The sequence below is a fragment of the Dama dama genome, chromosome 24, assembly GCF_033118175.1.
Source record: "Dama dama isolate Ldn47 chromosome 24, ASM3311817v1, whole genome shotgun sequence".
Classification (NCBI taxonomy): Eukaryota; Metazoa; Chordata; class Mammalia; order Artiodactyla; family Cervidae; genus Dama; species Dama dama.
The window spans coordinates 34,384,933-34,408,689 of NC_083704.1; the positions used below are offsets into that span (position 1 = coordinate 34,384,933).

Below are 23,757 nucleotides of genomic sequence, written 5' to 3' on the forward strand. Positions count from 1 at the left end.
GCTGAACCTCCGTGTCTTTGGGCATCGTGGAGTCTAAGGGCCAAACCTTCACTCCTAGGCCCCCACAGGAACCTGAAGAGGTGACTTGAGTTAATAATAGCTCCAGGAAGAGTTTGTTCTGGGACTTTGCTTGCAGAAATTCAGGGCCTAGTCAGTGTTCTCAGCCGAGTGACATTTATCAAACACCCCACAGTCTGACACAAATGCTTAACCAATTACTTTAGGCTCTCTGGGGCAAAATTCGGGCACCATCAGTGTTTTCTAAGCTCCCCTGGAAAGTCCAGTATGCAGGCGTGGCAGAAAGCCACATACAAACTTTGTCAACCCTGAATACTATTATAATTACCCAGACAGTGGGGAAAAGACACCACTGCTGGGCCCCACCCCTCCCTGGAGATTCTGACTTCCTGATTTAGAGTGATGTAAAAGCCTGCTGGTGATTCTCAGTGCCACCGGGGTGCAGACCTGCTGGCCAAGTGGAAAGGGACCTGGGAGGGCAGATCTTAGGAAAGATTAAGGGGTAAGAGGAGCCAGGATCAGGCCAGATCATTCAGGTCCCCAGAGTCAATGACAACATAAAGCACGTCACGACAGTGGAAAGTGGTTTTGTGAAGTGTGGTCAAGACAAATTTCTCTTTCTGATGCCAGAAACAACTGTACACTCAGACTGTCTTTTCTGCTGACCTGAGCAGGCATTTGCTGGAGGAGGATCTCTGTTTGCAGTCTTCAGACCTGCCTCCCCCTGGGTGCCCAGAGAGGAGGGTGTCCCCACCAGATGCCAAGCCCCAGACACCTGGATTTCTACTGATTTGCAGGGACCGAGGAGAAGGTCTGCTAGAATTACTGCCTCTTCCAGGTAATTTTTATTCAAACGAGGATTCCTTGGGTGCTATTTCACCATTCTGAACCTGTAGGTAGGACCCTGGAACCTGCATTTTAAGCAGACATTCTGGATGATTCTAATCTGCATGATAATCAGGGAACCACCTGCTTGAAGGGTCTAGCTTCAAGGCAGGAGTTTAGAGATGCTAGGAAGAGAAGAAAAGGCATGGTTCTTCTTCATTTTTGGTTTGCTTGAGTCCCTGCTGGGTACAGGATCTCTGAGAGAAACCTTCCCCGTAAGATAAGAGCATGACCTTTGAACAAGATTTCCATCTGAGTCCAATACACGAAGCTGACTTTACCCAGGAGAGCCTCGGTGTCATACTCAGCTGCCTTTGTTTTGATGTGTTTTTAAGGCCTCTCTAATAGGATGGGCTAGATTGCTGGCCAAGAAATGGATTTCTCTTCTCTCTGGAGAATTCTAAATCTCCTCACTGGAGATTTAGGCTGGCCGTCCCAGCAATGACGAATGTTTAATGGCCCAGCTTTGGCCACTGGTCCTGGCCTTCGGTGTCTGCCCATGACAAATGTTCCGTTTTAATCTGCTCACTCTGGGGTTTCCAAGGATTTCAAATTGGGTGGAGGGTGTGGAGAGGGAAGGAGACAGAAAGAGAGAGTAAAAAAGAAAGAAAGGGAGGGAGGAAGGAAGGGAGACAGAGAGAGAGGACTGTTTACTACTATACCTTGGCATTCGCATACTAACTCTGTAAGGATCCAAAGTTCTGTGACAACCCCCCCACCCCCACCTGCCAACCTCCAGTCATTAGTCATTTTGATGAGGCACAAATTTGAACAGTGCATGTCTCAAGGCTGTGAAGGCGAAGGGGTCTCATAGCTGGGCAGGGGTGGAGATGACCACCAGCATCCTAGCTTCGTGGAACCCAGGACACGGTGGAAGTTTCATTTCCTGGTGAACGTGGCCATGTGGTTGGAGAGAGAATGTCAGAGAATGTGGAAGTGTCTATCAACTTTCGGGAAGAGAATGGGAAAGGGTGCTCAAGACTGGGAGACATGTGACTCAGGGTGCAGCCAGGAATCGTTGTCATCATTTCCAGTGCTCACAATCCAGGCTTCCTGGAGGTCTTGGAATTGGCCCTCCCAAATATCTGTGGTCTGCGGCATGTTAAGTCATAGAGGCAAGGACAATAACAAAAGTTCTGATTTGAGAGCTTGTTAGGTGCCAGGCAAAGTGCCAAATGTTTAATACATATCATCTCATGGACCCCTGACAGCAACCACAGAGGTGCATGTTTGCACAATCACCATTTGCTAGACAAAGTACAGAGCGGTTTTCCAGTTTCAGCAAGGCCACGCAGCTGGACAGTGGTAGTGGTCGGGCTGGGATATGAACTAACAGCCTCTCCCCTTGACCAGACTTCTTGAGTCTGTCCAGCCCAGTCTTGGCAAAGAATCTGGCTGAGTCCATTTAGAGAGAACCGCTCCCCTCCACCTATTGACAACTGATCACCCTTAATATGTGATCAAGTTCCATGTTCATTAAGTGCTTGATCTGCCTTTAGCAGGAATCCTGTGATGTCTGCTGACGAAGAATCTCCCCTATCCTTAGTGTCTCATCGTAATAATTTTCTACCCACAAACTCACTCACTTTGTTCACTGGCTGCAAAACCAAGCTAGTGCTAGGTGTATTCCATGTAAGCCCAATTTCTCTTCCTGTTGCTGTCCTCTTTGCAATCATCTTGAATAAACCCTTCCTTACCAATTTTAACAAGTGTCAGAATATCGTTCTCTTTAGCAGAAAATAGGCAGTTGTCTCCTAGTTGCCTCCTGCTTTTTGCTTCTCTCCCCTGTCCTGCCAGACCAGCGGCATCCACTGTAATGCGAGTCACATAAATCACTTCAAATTTGCTGGTAGCCCCACTAAAAAGGAAAACAAAACGGGTGACGTGAATTTTTAAAAATATTTTTCTTACAGAGTATATCTGAAATAGCATCGCAACAGGCAGCAGACAGTAAAAAAGGATGAGTGGGATATTTCATGGTCTCTTGTCCACTAGGTCTTCGATACCCAGTGTGTATTTCACATGTCGAGCACATCAGGCACATCTCAGTTTGGATGAGCACATTCCAAAGGCTCAGTCACCACAGAGTGGCTCCAGTGGAGGGCCAGGACACTTGACTCGGAAGATCTGCTCGTGGGAGAGCCTGGGACGGTGGGGACACTGAGTGGGGAGGAGAGAGGAGAAGAAAGGCAGGGCAGAATCCACAGGTGGGGACCACGTGTCAGGGATCTGCTGGCCATGGGGGTATGGGGTGTGGGCCCGTGGCTGGGGACTGTGCCTAGAATGAAGGCTGAAGAAAATGGTTTAGATTAAAAGTGAGAACTGGCTCTGAGGCTGGGACAGAGCAGGCTTTGGGTGGATGGGCAGAGCAGACTGGCGATTAATGAAGACAGTGGCTCTTTGGCTATAATTTGCACTGGTAGCAACTGGGATCCTGTTCAAATACAGATTCTGACGTGGTGGTTTTGGGATGAAGCCTGAGAGCTGGCATTCCTTTTTTTTTTTTTTTTCTGATTAAAGTATAGTTGGTTTACAACATTGTATTAGTTTAAGGTGTACAGCAAAATGATTCAGTTTTTCAGATTCTTTTTTCCTTACAGGTTGTTTTAAAATATCGAGTATATTTCACTGTGCTATACAGTAGGTCCTTGTTGGTTATCTATTTTATATATAATAGTGTGTATCTTTAATCCAAGACTCCTAATTTATCTCTAATTTTTTAAACTTTGGTAGCCATAAGTTTGTTTTCTGTGTCTGTGAGTCTATTTGTTTTGCAAATAACTTCATTTTTTTTTTTCCGTATTCCACATATAAGCGATAATATATGACATTTGTCTTCCTCTGTCTGGCTTACTTCACCTAGTATGATCACCTAGGAACATCCATCCATGTTTCCGCAAATTACATTGTTCCAGTCCTTTTTATGGCTGAGTAATATTCCTTTGTGTTATGTACCACATCTTCTTTATCCCTTCTTCTGTTGATGGACATTTAAGTTGCTTCCATGTCTGACCATTATAAACAATACTTTTGTGAACATTGAGGTACATGTGTCTTTTCAAATTAGAGCTTTCTTCAGATATTTGTCCAGGAGTGAAATTCCTGGATCATATGGTAACTCCACTTTTAGTTTTTTCAAGAGCCTCCATACTGTTCTCCATTGAATTTGCATTTCTAAAGAATGCCAAGGCATGATGATGTTGCTGGTGTGTGGACAACGCTGAGTAGTAAGGATCCATGCTTTGAATGGCTGACAAGCCATCCCCAAAAAGGAAGGGGATGAAGTTGAAGTTTGCCTAAGCCATGGAGAGCTGTTGGCTTCAGTTCCCTGTAAACTGTGGTAATAATTGCAGCTCACTCCTATTGAGACTTACTACATGCCGGGCATTGAGTTCTGTACTTTTTATCAGGGATTGGCAAGTTGTGGCAGCTGGGCCAAATTTGGCTACTTCCTGTTTTGGTAAATAAAGTATTATTGGAATCCAGCCACACCTACTTGTTTACATATTGTCACAGCTGCCTTCATGGTGCAATGACAGAGCTTAATAGTTGTAACAGAGACCGAAGGTGTGCAGAGCTTAAAATATTTAACATCTGACGCTTTATAGAAACATTTTTCCAGTTCTCCGCACATTATCTTATTTAATTCTCATCAAATTGCCCCATGAGGTGTGAGTCCTGTTATTGTCCCCTTTTACAGATGAGGGAACAAAGGTTTAGAGACCACAGCACTTGCTCAAGGCCTCACAGCTTATAAAAGAGGCAGAGCTCGTCCTCATGCTCAGATTGACTGAGGCCAGGGAGACCAATACCCAGATTCTCTGCTCTATGCTAGTCTCGTGGAAATAGAAAAGGTTCTAGAAAGTAAAAGTGTCTGCATGAGCAGAAGTCAGAGTGGGAACAGATCATTGTTCCGTGGGAAGGGCCAGACACATACATTCCTTGAACACCTACTGTGTGTCAGCACAGGCTGGCAGCTTTCTTTGGTAGCTCTTGATTCGTTCACAGTCCCCTCTTGCCCACCTCTGAATGGGCAGGATCCAGAGGCAATCACCTGTGCCTCCCACCTGAAACCAGCATCTCTGCCTCAGACAGCTCCCTATAGTGGGTTGGCAGCTGTTAGGTAAATATTGCAACTTGCTCGTCCTTCCATGGGATGATTCAGAGGAACAGTCTCCACGCTTCTCCCAGGTACCTTGGCAGTTACCTACTTGCTACTGGCTTCCCCATTCTGTGCCCCTGTCACTTTCTCAGTCCCCCACTTGTGCTTCCAGGATCACCTCCTAAATAAACTCCTTGCACCCAGATCCTCTGTCAGACTCTGCTCTCGGGGAGACAAAGCTGAAACACATATTCAGTGGTTCAGATACTGCAACAACTATGAAAGCACTGTGGGCTCACATTTCACAGGTGAGAAAACAGTGACCCAGAGAAGATAGTCCAGTGATAAGGGCTCTAGATCTGTCTGACACGTTCCTCCATGAGTCTCACTGCCCGTTCTACAGTGGATGGTGATTAGGATGATGCTGGTGATGATGACGACCGAATGCTTGCTGTGAACAGCTGAGGAGTCCATGGCTCAGGGCAGTTAGTGACTTTTCCGAGTTTTGTCCATGTGAGATTTGATCGAAAGAAGCCTGGAGTAGAGAGGTGGAGACCCACACGTGCAAGACAGGCGTGGGCCCGGAATCATCTCCCTGGGGGGATGCCCTGATGTGACCTGGCATCTCTCAGCCCTGCCCACTGGGTGGGATAAACATCTTCAATGACTGATCCCAGGCAGTTGCCATGGTTACCACTGGGTAACCATCTGAATAATGGAGGACTGCGATGGTAACTGCAGCTACTGTCACCCATCTGTTTGACATTCTCCCCACCCCTCAATTCATCCAGTTTCATTGGAGCTAGGGAGTGGGGTGGGGGTGGGGGTTGGTCTTGTTGCCATGAGAACGAAGGGAAGCAGCTCTCATGACCTCATCTTTAGAAATCCAGTGAACTTTGCCCCAGCGCCTGGGAGTTCTTATTGCTCTGCTCTCTTCCCTCCTCCTCAAATTTTTCCCAACCAGCATGTGAGCAAGAGCCTGCCTGCCAAGTGTGCCTGCCACTGCTTACACCCTTGCTGCTCTTTTATGTGATTTTTCTCCAGCCCCAGTGCATTGCCTACATCTCTCCCTTCCTCTTCCTATTCCTTCTGGCCTCCTGGAAGTACAGTCTTATAAAGGCTGCAAACTCCACACTAGAAAGTCATTAGGGTTGGAGAGAGGCTTACAGAGTCTTGACTGCCTCTCCTGAGGCTCTGAGTGGTTAAGTGATGGTACCCTCTCCCCATCTGTAAAATGGGGATGACAGCTCTGGGAAGGATTAAACATCAGGGCCATGGCAGAAAAGCCTGATCCTGAAATCAAACAGATACGCCTTTGCATCCTGGCTCTACCGCTGTGTGTGTGACCAGAGGCTGGTCAATTTTCTGAGCCTCTGGTTCCTCTTCTACATGAAGAGGGTGACAGCTGCATCCATCTTACCCAGATGTAGCACGCTAATAGTTCTAAAGCATGGAGCGTCGTTACCTGTTTGCTTCTCATAGTTCCTGTGCCTTTACGTACCTGTGACGCTCTAAGGCTTCAAGTCTGCTGAGGGTGGTTACTTGATCTCTCTTGTTGCCCATGCAGTGACATGAGGCTGTGCCCTCCACCCTCAGAGCCAGAATAGCTCGCCTTCCTGCCGGATGCAAGGACTGGAGATAAGACACCTCTGTTTCCTCTCTTGACTTGCTGTGGCTGTCACTGGTGTCTGATAAGATAGTACCAGCTGGGTGGGCCCCAATAGCTCCAGAGGGAGATTAGGAGCTTGAAGTTGACAGGGACACAGAGCTTCTCGAAGCCTGTCAAGGTGGCTCCCTTTGTCACTTTGAGACATGAGGCAAGGGTGACCGAAGCTGAAGATGGGAAAAGGGACAGAGCTGTGAAATTCTTTTTCCCAAACAATATTGGTCCTACCTTCCCTCCTCCCACCAGCCCTCAAGATGCTCAGAGCACAGGAGGAATCAAGGATGGGGAACAAGGATCCCTTTAAAATCCGTGCTAGGCTTTGGGATGTCTTTAAATTCTACAAGAATTTGGGGAGTGGGGTGGAATTTGCAAGTGTACACATTTTGTTAGGGAGAGTGGGACCAGAATGTTCTGCAGGTGAAGTTCTTCAATTCTTGCAGGTGGGGCTCTTCAACTCTGGTCCATCTGTCGCTGTGCTGGGTTGGCTTATCCCCACTTGCAAGGATCAACTGGTAAATTTTCAGAGACTTTGTGAGCTGGTTGTTAAACATAGACATTCAATATTAAATGATGTAAACTTATGACCAAATGAGTTATGTTAAAAACCAAGGTGATAAATACTCAGTACTCATTGCTTCCTAATTACTTTACTTCTTGTGGCTCTTCTTGTGCGTGGGGCTGTACCGCTCTCGTATCTGCAGTATTATGTAGTGGTGTGTTCCCAAACATCTTTCCTCAACTCTGCGTTCAGCTGCATCCCATGGATGGCTGACACTGGCCACGGTGGGAGTGTTTGCAGCGCACACAACAAACCAGCCTTCTCCCAGGCCCCGAGCTCTTGTTACACAGTGAACATGGCCACTCCTATGCCACCCGCAACAGGATGATACAGATACAGATCCCAGAGCCCATCTCTAGACCCAGTGGATTTCTAGGTTGGGGTCAAGGATCTGTGTTTTCAGAGCACTCCAAAGGATTTATAAATTTACGGTAAACAGGGGGAGACTGGAAAGGAATAAGAGAGGGAAGGAGATGAGGAGGGAAAGCAAACAGGGAAAATAAGGGGTTCCAGGGAGAATTTTCCCAGCACCCATTGCAGGACAATCGTAAAGTATATAAAGGCTGAATTCTGAATTTCAGTATCTTCTGACTTTTATTATTATTGTACAGAGGGAGACATCCGTGGAGCACTTACTATGGCTCAAGTGTAGAACTACATGCCTTAAGTGCGTTTCATCTATAATTCACCTTAATGAAAAAAACTGTTTATTGTACCCATTTTACAGGCCAGGGGTCTGAGGCTCAGGCTGAACTGCCTTGCCCCAGGTCCACACCTAGTAAGAGTTAGAGGCAGAAACCAAACTACAGCAGTGAGCTGACAACAGAAGTGCTGGTCTCACTCCAGCCTTGTGGCCAGCACACAGGAGGGCCTCAGTGAATATAATGTAGGGACTTACCCAGAAGTTACTCCCTGCTAGAGCAGCATTTCCTCTGGGTGGGTTTAAGACTCAGGGTTATTTCTTTTCTTTTTTAAGAGAAATTCAACTTTTATTTATTATATTCCATCTCTTTATAAAAAAGTGTGTATTATTTTTTTCAAAATCCATGGGTGAGTAATTGGCAGTTGAAAACAAGGAAAATATAGATGATAAACCTGTTAAAAGATTGTATATTAGTAAAGTTACCACTTTAGACTGTACATTTATTTATCTCTGAGCCTCCTGGCCTCAACGTTTTTAGAGTAAGGAAGAAATGAATTTAATACAACTCCAAGAAAGAAATCCAAGATTTTAAGTTAACCTAGACCTTCGTTTGGTCTTCTAGTGGTCACATTTGATAAAGGAGAATCTCTGAAGTACCCAGGGAAGTAGATATATAGTTCTGCTTCTGAGACAAATTTCTACTATTTCATTTCATTTTATAGGATCTTGGCGATCTGGCCCTTTGAAGTTATTTCCTTGATAAGAAGACTCAGGGTTATTTCCTGAATGCCATTTGCCATCTTGCATAAGCAAGGAGGAATACAGCTCATCCCTAGATAAAAACAAGACAGAGTGCCTCCATCCAGTTCATAAAGAAAAGGACTGTTCACATCTGGGTCCTCACTGATTCCTCTCCCCTGTTTCTTTGCTGGTCTGAATAACTTGTGGATTGGTTAGAATAAAGGTGGCAGAGGTCCTAGAATAAAGGTGGTAGAGCTCCCAGCCTGGTCTGGCAGTTTCAAATCCGATCACATAAGAAATTAGGAATACTGCAGAATCAAAACAAGAGCACCAGGTTCCTACTTGTTGTGACAGATTTAGTTCACAAATGTCATTACTTCAGAAGAGAGAATCTTGTGGGGCCTTTGGAGGCTCAGAATGCAGTAGTGACAGATGAAGGTGGAAAGTTGAATTGATGTTCACGTGAAAGGTTGGTCAAGAATGTTGACTCTAGAAGTCAGGGAAGCGTGCTGTGGTCTCCAAGAATGGGAAGAAGTTTGAAAGGGCTGTCCTTGGAAGGCCCTCAGGAGGCCCTGGAGGAAACTGACTCTGTAGGCCTGACACTTCTGTGGACAGCTGACACTCAGCATCCAGGCTGGGACTGAGAGGTCGAGGTGGGTGGAGAATGCTCCCTTGGTTTTCCAAAGACTGTAACACAGTGTTCAGTTGAGGCCAAGAGAAACCCTTTCCTGCCTTCCTTTCTGTACCGTGTAAGTCCCGAAGAGTAGTATTTCCTCCAGCTGAGACATACAGGAATCCCAGAAAGAAAGAAAGAGAAAAAAAAACAAAGAGTCGCATAGTCAGATGGGTTCAGGAATTGAATTGTTGTTTAGTTGCTAAGTCAGGTCTGACTCTTTTGTGACCCCGTGGACTGTAGCCCACCAAGCTCATCTGTTCATGGGATTTCCTAGGCAAACATACCGGAGTGGGTTGTCATTTCTTTCTCCAGGGGATCTTACCAACCCAGGAATTGAACCCATGTCTTTTGCATTGCAGCCGGATTCTTTACCACTGAGCCACCAGGGAAGCCCATATGCGTGTGTGTGTGTGTGTGTGTGTTCTTTTCCACACAGATGATAGTGAGCAGATTAAGGCATTGAAAAGTTCTGCAGACAAAAAAAATTTTTCACTCTGTAAACCATTTGACATTGCAAGTAGCAGATGATGGCAGACTCGACCTAGATCCCCTGACAGCCCTAATTCTTGTTTCTGACCCAGCCCTGGTTTCTAATGGCACCTGTGGCTCTTCTACAGAGGACTCCTGTCCAGCTACAGGACCTAATCTGTCCACAAACAGAGCAGAAAGGGCCTTGCAATTTTATTTTTCCCAGGGCAGCCCTGGACCAGTGATCTGTATGTGGACCTAGTTAGGAGAGCTCAAGGCTATTTTAGAGCTTAGAACTTCCCTGCAGGACCTACCCGAAGCTGCTGCCAGGAGATTGTACCACAACTTGCAGACTCATGCACTTCCCTAATTCTCCACCTGCCGAGCCCTCATGGCATCCTGGGAGCAAGCACACCCCTGATCAAGTCCCTCCACTCAGGGTCCACCTCTGGGAAAATGTACCTAAGACAACTCATTTCTCTAACATTCAGGTTGTTTGTTCCTGAAATACTTATCAGCCTGGTTTAGATCTTGAATTGTCCTTTGGCCCTGACTTTGACAAACTCCTCCCTGGAGAATAGCCTCCAAACATTGCATTGATCTTCTGGAGAGGAAGAGCCCTGATTTGACTGGGGAAAAAAGCATCCTTTGAAGCTTGTCTCCAGCTCAACACCTCTCTCCAAAGATTTTCCTTGCTGTCCAGCAGGGCTTCTGCAAGGGGTCTGAGAAGTGATTTCCTCTCTTGGTGTAACCTGGGGCATACAGCAGATTGGGCAATGGTGATTGGATTAATCTCTATCACAGTGCACATTTATTTTTGGAGACTGGGATCCCCATAAATAACTCCTTTCTTACCATTTTGAATCCACATCTCTTTGTGGCATAAGACTTGCCTGGCTTAGATAACCACAAACTCAAATGTCTGCCTCAGTTGGGCAGATAATATAAATGAGTTCATCTGACCTGGTGTGAGGCAATTGGGAGTAATGGTGAGTGGGACAAAATGGGGAGCAAGTGTCCTATCTAGGAGGACAGCTACCAGTGGCTCCAAGCTAGTTACAACTGTGCAGGAGTCAGATCCAGCCAGGATTTTATTTTGAGGAGCCAGAAACCCAGATTTTATTTGAAATCTCTTGATTTTCCAGTCATCAAAATAGTTCCAACATTGGAAAACTGTCACGGAGTAGTACAGATATATAGACTAGTGAGATATGCTAGGTTACAATATTGATATTTAAAAAAAAATGTATTTATTTACTTGCCTGTGCCAGGTCTTAGTTGTGGCATTCAGGATCTTTAGTTGTGGCATGTGAACTCTTCATTGCAGCACAAGGAATCTACTTCCCCAACCAAGCGGCCTTGCATTGGGAGCATAGAGTCTTAGCTACTGAACCACCAGGGAAGTCCCACAATATTCGCCTTGATTGTCTCCAGCAGGTCAAAGACCAGAGAGAGACATCATCATTGTTCAGTTGCTCAGTCATGTCTGATTCTTTGTGACCCCAGGGACTGCAGCATGCCAGGCTTACCTGTCCTTTACTTTCTCCTGGAGTCTGTGCAAACTCATGCCCATTGAGTCAGTGATGCCATCCAAGTATTTCATCTTCTGTTGTCCCCTTCTTCTCCTGTCTTCAATTTTTCCCAGCATCCGGGTCTTTTCCAATGAGTCGGCACTTCAAATCAGGTGGCCAAAGTATTGGAGCTTCAGCTTCAGCATCAGTCCTTCCAATGAATATTCAGGGTTGATTTCCTTTAGGATTGACTGGTTTGATCTTCTTGCTGTCCAAGGGACTCTCAAGAGTCTTTTCTAACTCCACATTTCAAAAGCATTGATTCTTCAATGCTCAGCTTTCTTTATGGTTCAACTCTCACATTCATACATGACTACTGGGAAAGTCATAGAGAGAAACATAGCCATGGATTAAGGGCGCTATGGGCTCTCTCACCCTCACTCATGGAATGAAGGCTGGTCCCTCTGCCTGCAACATTTGTCCCCCAGCTCTGCCTGACTAATTCCTCATCCTTTGGACCCCGGTTTCCTGCTGATGCATCAGATGGCCTTGCCTTTCCCCTGAGAAAGTTCTCATTGTTCTGAGCTTCCCTGTTTGTCAGACTTGTCCCACTTATAATGACTTGTTCAAAGTCTGTCTTCCCCACAGTTCTGCAAGTTCCTTAGAAACCAGGGCTGTGTCTGCCTGTTTTCTGTTACATTCTCAGCCCCCGGCGCAATGCCTGACGCACAATGGGTGTACAAAAGGCTTCTTTTCAATGAAATAAAAAGGAAAGTGCCCAAGAAGTTTCCCTATGGAGAAGATTCCAGACTCATCACAGACAATTCTCCTGCCTCCTTGAATACCACTCTACCAGGATTTTTTTAAGTCCTTGTTGGAATTGTTCCTGTTATCCTAAAATTGTGACAGAATGATCTCAGGTCATTTTTAAGGCAAACCATTCAACATCACAGTAATCCAAGTCTATGCCCCAACCACTGATGCTGAAGAAGCTAGAAGTGACCAAAACCAACACAAAGAAAAAGAAATTAAAGAAGGCAAAGTGATTGTCTGAGTAGGCTTTACAAATAGCTGGGAAGATGTACCCAACTGACTTGCAGAGTTCAAGAGACTAGCAAGGAAACATAAGAAGGACTTCTTCAATTAACAAGGCAAAGAAGTAGAAGAAAACAATAGAATGGGAGAGACTGGCAATCTCTTCAAGAAAATTGGAGCTATCAAGGGAACATTTCATGCAAGGATGGGCACAATAAAAGACAGAAATGGTAAGAATGTAACATAAGCAGAAGGGATTAAGAAGAGGTGGCAAGAATACACAGAAGAACTATGCAAAAAAGGTCTTAATGACCTAGATAACTGCAATGACATGGTCACTTAGCTAGAGCCAGACATTACGGAGTGTGAAGTCAAATGGGCCTTAGGAAGCCTTACTACGGACAAAGCTAGCGGAGGTAATGGAATTCCAGTTGAGCTATTTCAAATCCTAAAAGATGATGCTGTTAAAGTGCTGCACTCAATACCCCAGAAAATTTGGAAAACTCAGCAGTGGTCATAGGACTGAAAAAAGTCAGTTTTCATTCTAATCCCAAAGAAGGGCAATGCCAAAGAATGTTCAAACTACTGTACAATTGCTCTCATTTTATATGCTAGCAAGATTATGCTCAAAATCATTCAAGCTAGGATTCAGCAGTATGTGAACTGAGAATTTCCAGATGTATTAATACAAGCTGGGTTTTGAAGAGACAGAACTAGACATTTGCCATGGATCATGGAGAAAGCAAAGGAGTTTCAGAGAAACATCTGCTTCATTGACTACGCTAAAGTCTTTGACTGTATGGATCACAACAAACTGTGGAAAATTCTTAAAGAAATGGGAGCACCAGACTACCTTACCTGTCTCCTGAAAAACCTGTACACAGGTCAAGAAGCAACAGTTAGAACTGGATATGGAACAACAGACTGGTTCCAACTTGGGAAAGGAGTACCTCAAGGTTGTACATTGTCACTTTGCTTATTTAACTTATATGCAGAGTACATCATGCAAAATGCCAGGCTGGATGATGCATAAGCTGGAATCAAAATTGTTGGGAGAAATATCAACAACCTTAGATATTCAGATGATACCACTCTACTGGCAGCAAGTGAAGAGAAATTAGCCTCCCAATGAGGGCGAAAGAGTAGAGTGGAAAAGCTGGCTTGGTTAGGACTATGTTTGTTAAATTTTATGAATTGAATCTTCTAGAGGGAAGGAGGTAAACTGTGGCCTTGGGCCAAATCTGCCCATTATCTCTTTTAATAAATAGAATTTTATTGAAACATAGCTACACCCATTCATTTATGCATTGTTTGTAGCTACTTTTGTACTACAACAGTAGTGTTGTGTATCTGAGACTGTGTGGTCTGCACAACCTAAAATATTTATTACTTAGTTCAAGTCAGTGAAATCTTATAGACTCTGCTCTAGAAGTGCTCAACCTGCATAGTCGTACATGACAGCCATGGTGTTAAGTGTACCTCTGTCCAAATTCTAAAACCATCAGCTGCTGGGACCAGCCACTTCCCTGCAGAGCTTATAGACAGTGACATTTTGGCAGAATCCCCATCATCCTCAGTACTCTCTCTCCACTCCTACTGTGGATAGAAAAGAAGAGAAAAGAAGATAGAAAGTTGTGGGAACCAAAGCAGAGTGGGCGACAGCAACCACGTTCGTTTTGCTTCCTCCACCTCTTATGAGATTAGTAGGATGGAAATGCTGGGGGCTGCTGATGGTCTCTTTGGCCAGGAATTGTCACGTTCCAGCCCAGGAGCTTCTGGACATGAAGAAATGGGCAGGAAGAAGATGAAAGAGGAGAGACAGTGACTGTTAGGAGAATTATGGAGTCCCTGCTGGCTCCACTTTGGGGCTTTAGCAAGGAAATGTCAGTCTCTTGTGCTATGGCCAGAATGTTTGTATCTCTCACGAATTTATACATTGAAATTCTATCCATCAAGATGAGAATGGTATTAGGAAGTGGTGGCCTCTGGAGTGATAGATCATGAGAGTGGAGCCTTCTTGAATGAGATTAATGTCCTTGTAGAAGAGACTCCAAGACCTTCCTCGTCCCTTCTGCTATGTGAGGGTACCATGAGATGTCTGTGACCTGGAGGAGGGTCACCACTAGACCATGCTGACATTCTGATCTTGGGACTTCCAGCCCCCAGAACTGTAAGAAATAAATTTCTGTTGTTTTAAGTTATCAAGTCTATAGGACTTTGTTAAAGCAGCCCATACCTTCTAAGACTCATGGACCAGTGATATCAGTGACAGTAGCTGGCCTGGTCTCACCAGGAGGGTCACCCTCTGGGCACCGGGATCTCCCAGCAAGAAGCTCTGAAGCAAATACGCTAAAGGAGGAAATTGAGCCCGAACCAGATTGCCTGTGCCGGACGTCTGCAGAACAGAGAGGTTTCCACTGGGCATTCCAAAGATGTGGAATTTGCTGTGGTTTTCTAGTGTTGTATAAACAGCACTGGGGGCCTTAACAAAACAACAGAATTTATTTTGCTCATGAATCTATGGTTTGTGCAGTTCTCAACAAGGATAGCTCATCTCTGATCCACTCATTCTCAACAAAGAGGGCTCCAAGGCTGGGGCAGGCATCCCCGGGGGGTCCCGGCTGTCTTGTCTGACTGTGGGCACTGGCTGCCGGTGGGGGGGGTTTCACAGGGGCTGCCATCTGGTCCACCTGCACGTGGCTTTTCCAGCAGCTGCAGGCCTTCCTTTAGTATAGTGATGAGTTCCTGGGCCAGTGCCCCGAAACAGAGCCAGAGGGAATTTAGAGCCCTTTTCTACCCTAGCCCAGAAGTTACTTGGCACTATTTCTGCAGCATTCTGTTCATGAGAAACAAGTCACTCACACTGGCCCATGTTTAAAAATATAGACTAAAGAATAAGCACACAGGGCTTCCCTGGTGGCTCGGATGGTAAAGAATTTGCCTGCAATGCGGGAACTCATGTTTCATCCCTGGGTCAGGAAGATTCCCCTGGAAAAGGGAATGGCTACCCACTCCAGTATTCTTGCCTGGAGAAGTCCATGGACAGAGGAGCCTGGCAGGCTATAGTTCATGGGATGGCACACAAACAGTCAGACACGATGGAATGACTAACACACACACATAAGCTAACAAAAGTATCACGACTGTATAAGCTGTCAAACATGTGGGCATGTTTTAAAACCTCCACCAAGACACTTCCCCAAGAATGAGCTTTCAGAATCGCCCTACAGAAAACCCAGAAACAGCAGTGAAGTAAAGGACCACAACCTCTGCCAGGCTGGGAAGGCAAAGGAAATCTGTTTCCTCCTCCCTCCCCATCACCCATGCGCCATGTGAAAGGGTAGAAAAACCTCCCTGGCCATGCACAGAGACTCCCTCTTCCTGCCAGACCACTCCTTGTGCCCTCTGGGGAAGAACAGACAAGTCTCTAAGTCAAATGCCAGATCAAGCTTTACAGTGAGTAGGAAAAACCTTAAGATGCAAAGTGAGACTGATGTAATGATCAGAAGTGATGGCAAAGTTACAGAATGAGATTAAAAGTTATTTAAGGAATCTTTAACCACTTGGGGCAGTAGGGTCAGCTGGGGGCAGGGGTGATGGAGCACTGGCGGGAGCAGCAATTGCAAAAGTAAAAATGGTCTGTATTTATTCTCCGAGATGTGTAGGCTGAGATTCCTCTCGTAATGAATGATTTCCTTTGAAAGGCTTTCCTCAGTCATCTGATTGTCCTGAAGTTTGCTTTTTAGGCCCTATATTTGGGAGAAATTGGGGGAATTGAAGAAATTAATCTCTAAGGGTCCTTCCAGAACCAACACTCCCTGCCTCTCTTGCTAACAGGGGCTGGGTACTGACAGTTTACTTAGGAAATGGTCACTAAGAATGTGTTTATCTTATGAAAGCACCTCTCAGTAGAGAAACCATAACAGTAGCAGGAGAAATTAGCTCTGTTCTCTGATTTTGCTAAAGGAAAAATAGTTACATACAGTCTCTCTCCCTCTCTCTCTTTCTCTCTCTCCAACCCCTCCCTCTCATACACACCTTGAGTGGCAATTTGACAGCTTTAACAAGCTTCCAGCAGGGGAACCAAACTTCCACCGGCCTCAACATCTTGACTGCAGGGAGTCAGTTATACAGTCTTTTGTCTTGAACGTGCACTCAAAGTGCAGTCAGACAGCCATCTGTATCACCTCAGGAGCTGCTTAGGAATGCAGACTCCCAGGTCCTGTCCCAGCCCCCTGGGATCAGAACCTGCATTCTTAAAGATTCCCTACGGTATTCAAATCTACACAAAAGTTTGAAAAGTACTATTGTAAGGGTCCTAGGCCCTTGGCTTTCTACAGATTTTCCCTCCATCTGTTTCATGACATCTGGAAGTAGGAGGTTCTCAGAGGTGAAGCCCCTTGGTTTCTGACCCCTTGAGTCCCTGGCAGCCCCCTTTCAAGCTGGCTCTTCACCGATGGCTGGAGAGCCTAGGCAGACGTCACCATTCAATAGCTAAGAGAAATCAAGCCTCGGTTCAAGTGCTTGAACTTAAAACACTCTTGACTCTGCATCTGGAGACACATTGGATGGAAGTACTTATGGTAACTGGTTGATATTCAAATTGCCTTTTGTGGAAAACCATCCTTTGAATTCTGTCTGATTTCAGAGCTACAGTAGCAAGATTTCCAAACACCCTGCAGTCATTTCCAACTTGCGTGTTTCAGTCTTTAGTTAACGTCAAAAGGCTTGTCTCATTGCAAATTTCAGGAACGTTTTCTGTTTTAAGGTTGCTTGCCTATAGCTGTTTGTATAAAAAGCTCAACAAGCATTGGAAAGGTACAGTAAAAATCCTTCTGTCCACTGGACACTCTTGTGTCCAGCTGTTATATAGACTTTATTTTTTTCCTTCCCTCAGCTTCACACCGAGGATATAAAAACCAATGGGGCAGGTTTGTATTTTACATGCTTACAACTCTGTACAGTTGGAAGGGAAGACGTTTCTCATCTGACCTGATAAAATACCTCAAGCTCTACCAGGCATTTCCATTTGGAACACATTTTGTCTTACTGGAGTGACAACAGTCTACGGGAGCACTCAGTCTGTATTTAAGCCTGTCACTGGAAGAATACCTGTGGAAAACAGCCAGGCCCCTGAGAGAGCCCACCTTCAAAGCAAGATTGCCCAGCACTCATCAGCTGTAGACCTCAGATGAATAATAATATCCATGAGTGTTTTAAAAGGCCTACTTGCATTTGCTAAGCCTTCTCTTGATTTTTCATCATTCTAAGTTTGGGGTCCCTTGAAAGAAGAACCTAAGGCAAGGATTTGGGTGCAGGGGATTTTTGTTGTTGTTGTTGTTGAGAGGTGATCTCCAACAGCAAGTAAGGGCAGCGTGTTGGAGAGTAACTTGGAGGAGACCAGGCCAGGACAAAGGGGTTTCTCAAGTATGTTGCCCTAAGCCCCGGGGCCAAATTACAATGGGGACTCTGAGCAGCACAGAAGTATTTCCAGAACATAGCCCCTGAGAGGCATGGGACCTGGAGCACTCATTCACTGCTTTTGAACCTGGTTGGTTGCACCCTGGGACTTTGAGCCCTCTGCCGTTCTGGCCTGTGCTTCAGTCCTGGCTCAGCAGGTTGCTGCAGCATGCAAAGCCTGGGGTCTAAAGCAGAAGGATGCTTGGCTTTGGATGAAAGGGGTGCAGGCCCTGAAGGTGGGCACAAGCTCAGACAGATCTGCTCATCATGGGCGCAGCCAGAGGCTACTGCCTTGTCTCTGACTACCTCTATTAGGCAACTGTTACCATCTCCACCTTACAGCTAAGGAAAACGGAGGCTCAGACCTGTTGGAGAGTTTGCCCTGCTGTGAAACAAGGGCTTGGGGTCCCAGCACAGGCCAGCTGACTCCAGAGCCTCTTCTGAGAGCTGCCACACTGTCCTGCAAAGAACTGGGAGGTGACTAACCCTCCCCTTTGCCTGAGACAGGCCCGGTTTTAGCACCGAAAGTGCCACTTCCAGGAAAACCCTTATCCTGAGCAAACTGGAGTGGTTGGTGGCCTTTGTGGGCTTTCTCTGCCTCTGCAAATCCTGGCCTCCTGCCTGGGCTCCCTCCTGGGCAGCTGCATGCAAATGGGTTCCAGACGATCTTTCTTTCTTTCGTGCTCTACTGCTTCATTCCGGCGAGGCTGTTTCCAAGTAAAACCCAGATAAAATTGGATTTCATATGGTGGTTTCCCCTGAGTGAACCTTTTATGTAGAAGCTAGGAGACTAGAAAGTTTTTGTTTTATTTTTTACTTCCTTTAAACGGGGCCCATTTGTTCTAATGATGCGGGGGGAGAGTGTGATGACGATAAATTAAATTTGATTTACTTGTTAAGTGTCCATTATTGTTTCATTGTTTCACTAGGGGCTTTTTCTTTTAAATGAAAAAAGTGTGTGTGTGTGTTTAGGCACACATGTCATCAGTCTATGTATGTAGTTTCCTAGGTCACTTTGCCATAACAAAGGACCACAGATTGGGTGCCTTAAATGATAGAAATTTATTGGTCTGGAGGCTGGAAGTTCAAGATCAAGGTATCTACAGGGTTGGCTTTGAGGGATAATCTGCCCCAGGCCTCTCCTTGACTTACAGATTGCCATCTTCTCCCTATGTTTCTTTTTTTTCTTTCTGTCACACCCGTGGCATGTAGAATCTTAGTTCCTGACCAGAGATCCAACCGGCGCCTCCTGCATCGGAAAGTGGAATCTTAACCAGTGGACCACTAGGGAAGTCCCTCCCTATGCCGCTTTACATCTTCTTCCCTCTAAAGACATCTCTGTGTCCACATTTTCACTTTCTATAAGAACACTGGTCACATGGATTAGTCCCACCCACATGACCTCAGTTTAACTGGACTGCCTCTGCAAATACGGCCACATTCTGAGGTACCTGGGGCTAGGATTTCAACCTATGGATGAGTGGAGTCTGCCCCAATCCTTACCATTATGTTCCTCCAAATAAGTGAGACAGTCTCAGCGAAATCGAGACATAGCCTTTACACCCTCTTCTTTCCCTGTCGCTTGTCACTCTGTAAGTTGGTCTTGGGGAGCGGGGGTTTCACCAAGTTACCTCCAGCTCCTTTCTGAACATCTCAGGAAAGAAGCATCCTGTCTCCCTGGGGAGTGACAGCCTCTTATTTTCTAACATTTACTGGACCCTGCTGGGTGCCTGGCCACGGGCTCAGTGCTGAAGGAGGTACAAAGGTGAGTAACTCAGTCAACCCCGGCCTTCACCATGCTTACCCAGGGGAGCATGGAGACTCTGGTCTTTGTTGTCAAATAGTCTTTGGTTCACATTCTCCCTTTAATTTACCCCAGCCTTGTGTCACATGGAGTCTCTGAGTCTCACTTCCTCCAGCTGTGGAGCTGGGGTGATAAGAGCTCTCAGCCTGCAGGGCAGTTGTGAGGCAAGGAGTCTGATAACACACCCAGCACAGCGTGGGACACACGTTGGGCATTTGGTCAATATCTGTTCAGTGAGGGAAAGGTATGTGCTCAAGTAATAGAATCAAAGAGGTAATTAGTAATAGCTAAGAGTATCAACAGATAAAGGAAAAACAGCGAGAGGGAGCACCACCCCAGGTTGCGGAGGGCTGTGGCAAGTGTCAGGTTGGGCTGTTGAGCTTGGTTCTTTGGGGGTCTCCTCCCCCATCCTGTGGGTCCTCCTGAAGCTGACCTGAAGTGCCCTGCCTCCTCAGTGCTGGGTCAGGTGCCTGATCCAGGGTGTCTGGTGAAGGACAGAGAACTCCATCCTCCCCAGTGGTGGGCAGGGGAGCAGCAGGGACAGTGATGCCTTCCTGGGAGTGACATTTGTGTATTGAGAGACAAGGTCCTGTTTCCCACTGGGATTATGTATAGATGGCAGTCACTGTCCAAGGTACATAGAAGAGGCAGTGCAGAAAAGGACAGAACTAAGACATGGGGAGATGTAGAAAGAAGGATAGAGGAAACTAATGAAACTGACAGTGTTAGTCTAAGACCCTGGATCCAGCCATGCTTGAAGCTCATCCCACTCCTAAATGTCAGATACATGAGTCAGTAAGTTCCCCAAATCTCCCTAAATTAAGCTGAGCTTAGACATTTGCAGCTGAAGGATCCGTGCCTATAAAAGGTTATAAACACACTTTTAGGGAGCCCAGAGGGCAGTCGCATTAATCCTGATGAGACGAATCAATTTAGGTTTCCTGAAGGATGTGATACATGGGCTATCTTCAAAGATAAGTCAGTTCTCATCCAGCCAAGAAGCCGGGGGGCATTTAAGGGATGGGTATGCGTGCAGTGGCAGTGAGGTGTGAAAGGGCAGGGCCTGTGAGGAGCTGGCAGGGTCATTTTATGAGGGATGAAGGAGGTGGTGGTTAAAAAATTAGAGTCATACCACAAAGCGTTGGATGCCATGACAAAATCAGGCTCCTCTGCTTTCTTCCTTCCCTTGCCCTCCTCAGGAAGAAGGAATGGAATAAGGGAGTCGTTTAAGTATGAGACCAATCCAGTCTCCAGATTGTACAATGAAGGGGTGCCCATTCTCCCACATTTCTCCTGTGTTTCAGCGCCCACCCTGAGAAAGGGAAATGAATGGGAGGGACCAGTTCATGGAGAGGCAGAGGACCCCATTTTGCACAGAGACCAGGTTTCCTATGTCTAAATAATAGCAGATCCAAGTAAGCAAAGGCCCAGAAAAGGAACCTGCCACTAGGCAAAGATCTCAAAATGCTTCATCACAATTTCCTCTAAAAATGGCAGGATGTAACCATGAAAGTGTAGTTAGATGGTGGGATCAACAGAATAAGGACCTCTAAACATGTCCATGTTGATCTCTGGAACCCATAGATGTGTTACCCCTACATGATGACTGTAGTATTCAAGAACCCACCTGCCAATGCAAGAGACACAGGGGACAAAGGTTCAGTCCCTGGGTTGGGAAGATCTCCTGGAAATTGCAACCCACCCCAGTGTTCCTGTCTGGGAGATTCCATCGGCAGAGGAGTATTGTGGGCTACAGTCCAAGCAGTCACAAAGAGTCAGACATGACTGACCAACTGAGCACACACAGATGATGAAGATGATGAAGTTTATCCTTAGATAAACTAAGGATCTTGAGATGGATTGGGAAGATTCCCTGGAGAAGGAAATGGCAACCCACTCCAGTATTCTTGTTTGGAAAATCCCATGGATGGAGGAGCCTGGTCAGCTATAGTCCATGGTGTGGCAAGAGTCGGACACAACTGAGCGACTTCTCTTCTCTTTCTTCTTGAGATGGAGAGATAATTCTGGATTATCCCAGTGGACACAATGTAATCATAAGCATCACTGTAAGAGTGAGGCAGGAGTGTCAGAGTCAGGGAAAAAGATGTGATGATGGAAGCAGAGGCCAGAGTGATTTAATGACTGGACAGGACCATGAGCCAAGGAATGCAGACAGATTCTAGAAGCAGGAAAAGGCAGGGGATGGATTCTCTCCTACAGCCTTCAGAAAGAATGCAGCCCTGTTGACACTTTAATTTTAGCCCATAAGACCCATTTTTTGACCTCTGAACCTATAAAGTGAAAGTCACTGAGTCGAGTCTGACTCTGCGACCCCGTGCACTATACAACCCATGAAATTCTCCAGGCCAGGATACTGGAGTGGGTAGCGTTTTCCTTCTCCAGGGGATCTTCCCAACCCAGGGATCAAACCCAGGTCTCCCACACTGCAGGTGGATTCTTTATCATCTGAGCCACAAGGGAAGCCCTCTGACCTATAAAACTGTAAGATAATAGATTAGTGTTAAGTCTCTAAGTTTGTGGCGATTTGTTACAGCAGCAATAGGAAACCAGCACAGTGTTGAAGCAACCTAGAGTACAATTATGAAATAGTAGAATGAAAGGTTAAGTGTGTGGGCTTCAGAGCCAACTTAATCCAGGTTTACAAACCAGCTCTCCCACTGTCCAACTCGACAAATTACTCAAGCTCTCTGGGCCTCAGTTTCTCCCACTGTGACGTGCATTCACTAAAGCCCACCTTGTATTAGAGTTGAAAAAAGTTGAATGAGATGATGTGTGCAGTAGTCATCACAGTGCCTTATATGTGATAAATGCTCAAGAAATGCTAGCCATTTTCCTTTTAATCTTTTTTCATCATGATATGCAGGAAAATAATTTTTTTAATGTTATAGTTTGCATTCAATGTAAAAAAAAATACATTGCTCTTCTTTAAGATGTTTACCTCCCAAATTCTTTTCCCTTGTAGTGTGTAGGGATGTCACTTGTTATGTAAAAGGAGAAGTATGAAGGAAGTTTTATGAACACTTTTAATAACAATTTTTACGTTTATATTATGTTTCATGGGCTATGCCTAAATGCGATATAAAAAACAAAGCTAGGACTAAACAGAGTTATGTTAAACACAACCGAACCAAAACTTAATTTTATAACTTAATTTTATGACTGGATAAAGGTAATTGGTTGTTTCAAATTATTTACCTTTTGATGCAGAAATAAGGACTGTATTTTTCCATTTATAAAGTGCTGCGTGGTGGCCCATGCACTTTTCCAGACATGTTCCCATTTTGCAGATGAGGGCACTGAGTTTTCCAAGGAGCCATGTCCTTGTTTTTATGTCAGCAAATGTTGGAGTACCTGAAAGCTTTGTCTGTAGCCTCCTCACCCCCACCTCACCTTTCTTTTCTGTTTCTTCTTCTTCTTTGATTTACACCTTCCATGGGTGATCTCATCCAGTTCCATGGTTTTAAATGCTGTCATGTACTCAGGAATCCTAAGAATATATTTCTAGCCACCCCCCCCCCCCACCCCACTCCCCCCCCTCCCCGCCCGGACTCTTGCACACCAGACTCTTGTATCAACTGCCTACCTGCTGGGCACTGCTGGGGGCCTGCTGGGTACTGCTGGCTCATCCAGAAAAGGCCTTTGGATTTTCCTCTCCCCTGGTTTGCTCCTCCCCCCATCCAGTCCCTCTCAGTGGCATCTGCATTCTCAATTCTGGGCCCTTGAGCACTCCTCATTTCATCACACCCATACCAGGTAGTACTGTTGGCTCTAGCCCCACGTTGTGACTTGGGTTCAATCACATCTCAGCATCTTTATTGCTACCACCTCTGTCTAGATGCCATTAGGACCCCTTCATGTACTGCAGTTTCCTCCCATGTGGGCTCCCTGCTTTATGCTTGCCTTACTGTGTGCTGTTCTGCAGAGTGACCAAGGTGACCTGCGGAAATCATGTATTTTATTATACTATTCTCATGCTTACAATTCTGTGGTGGCTTCCTGTTGTATGATCAAACTAAACTCCTTACTGTGGCCAGCTGACCTTCATGAGCGTGTCTGCACAGGGCAGGCATATAAAAAGCATGTGCTAGCTGAGGTGACATGAAAGGGGAAGAACAGAGACTGTCTCAAAGTCTGCTTTAGGGGAACATGAACTAAGACGTCTTAACCA

The 23,757-nt window shown here is 45.7% G+C and overlaps 1 long non-coding RNA gene across 1 annotated transcript in view; it reads left to right on the forward strand.

Annotated features, from left to right (window-relative positions):
- Window positions 1-471: 471 nt before the first annotated feature.
- Window positions 472-23,757, forward strand: part of LOC133045757 (uncharacterized) — a 315,619-nt gene continuing 292,333 nt past the window's right edge. Inside the window, exon 1 of the long non-coding RNA XR_009690332.1 lies at window positions 472-856. This is a non-coding gene — a long non-coding RNA (uncharacterized LOC133045757). The remainder of the gene's footprint in view (window positions 857-23,757) is intronic.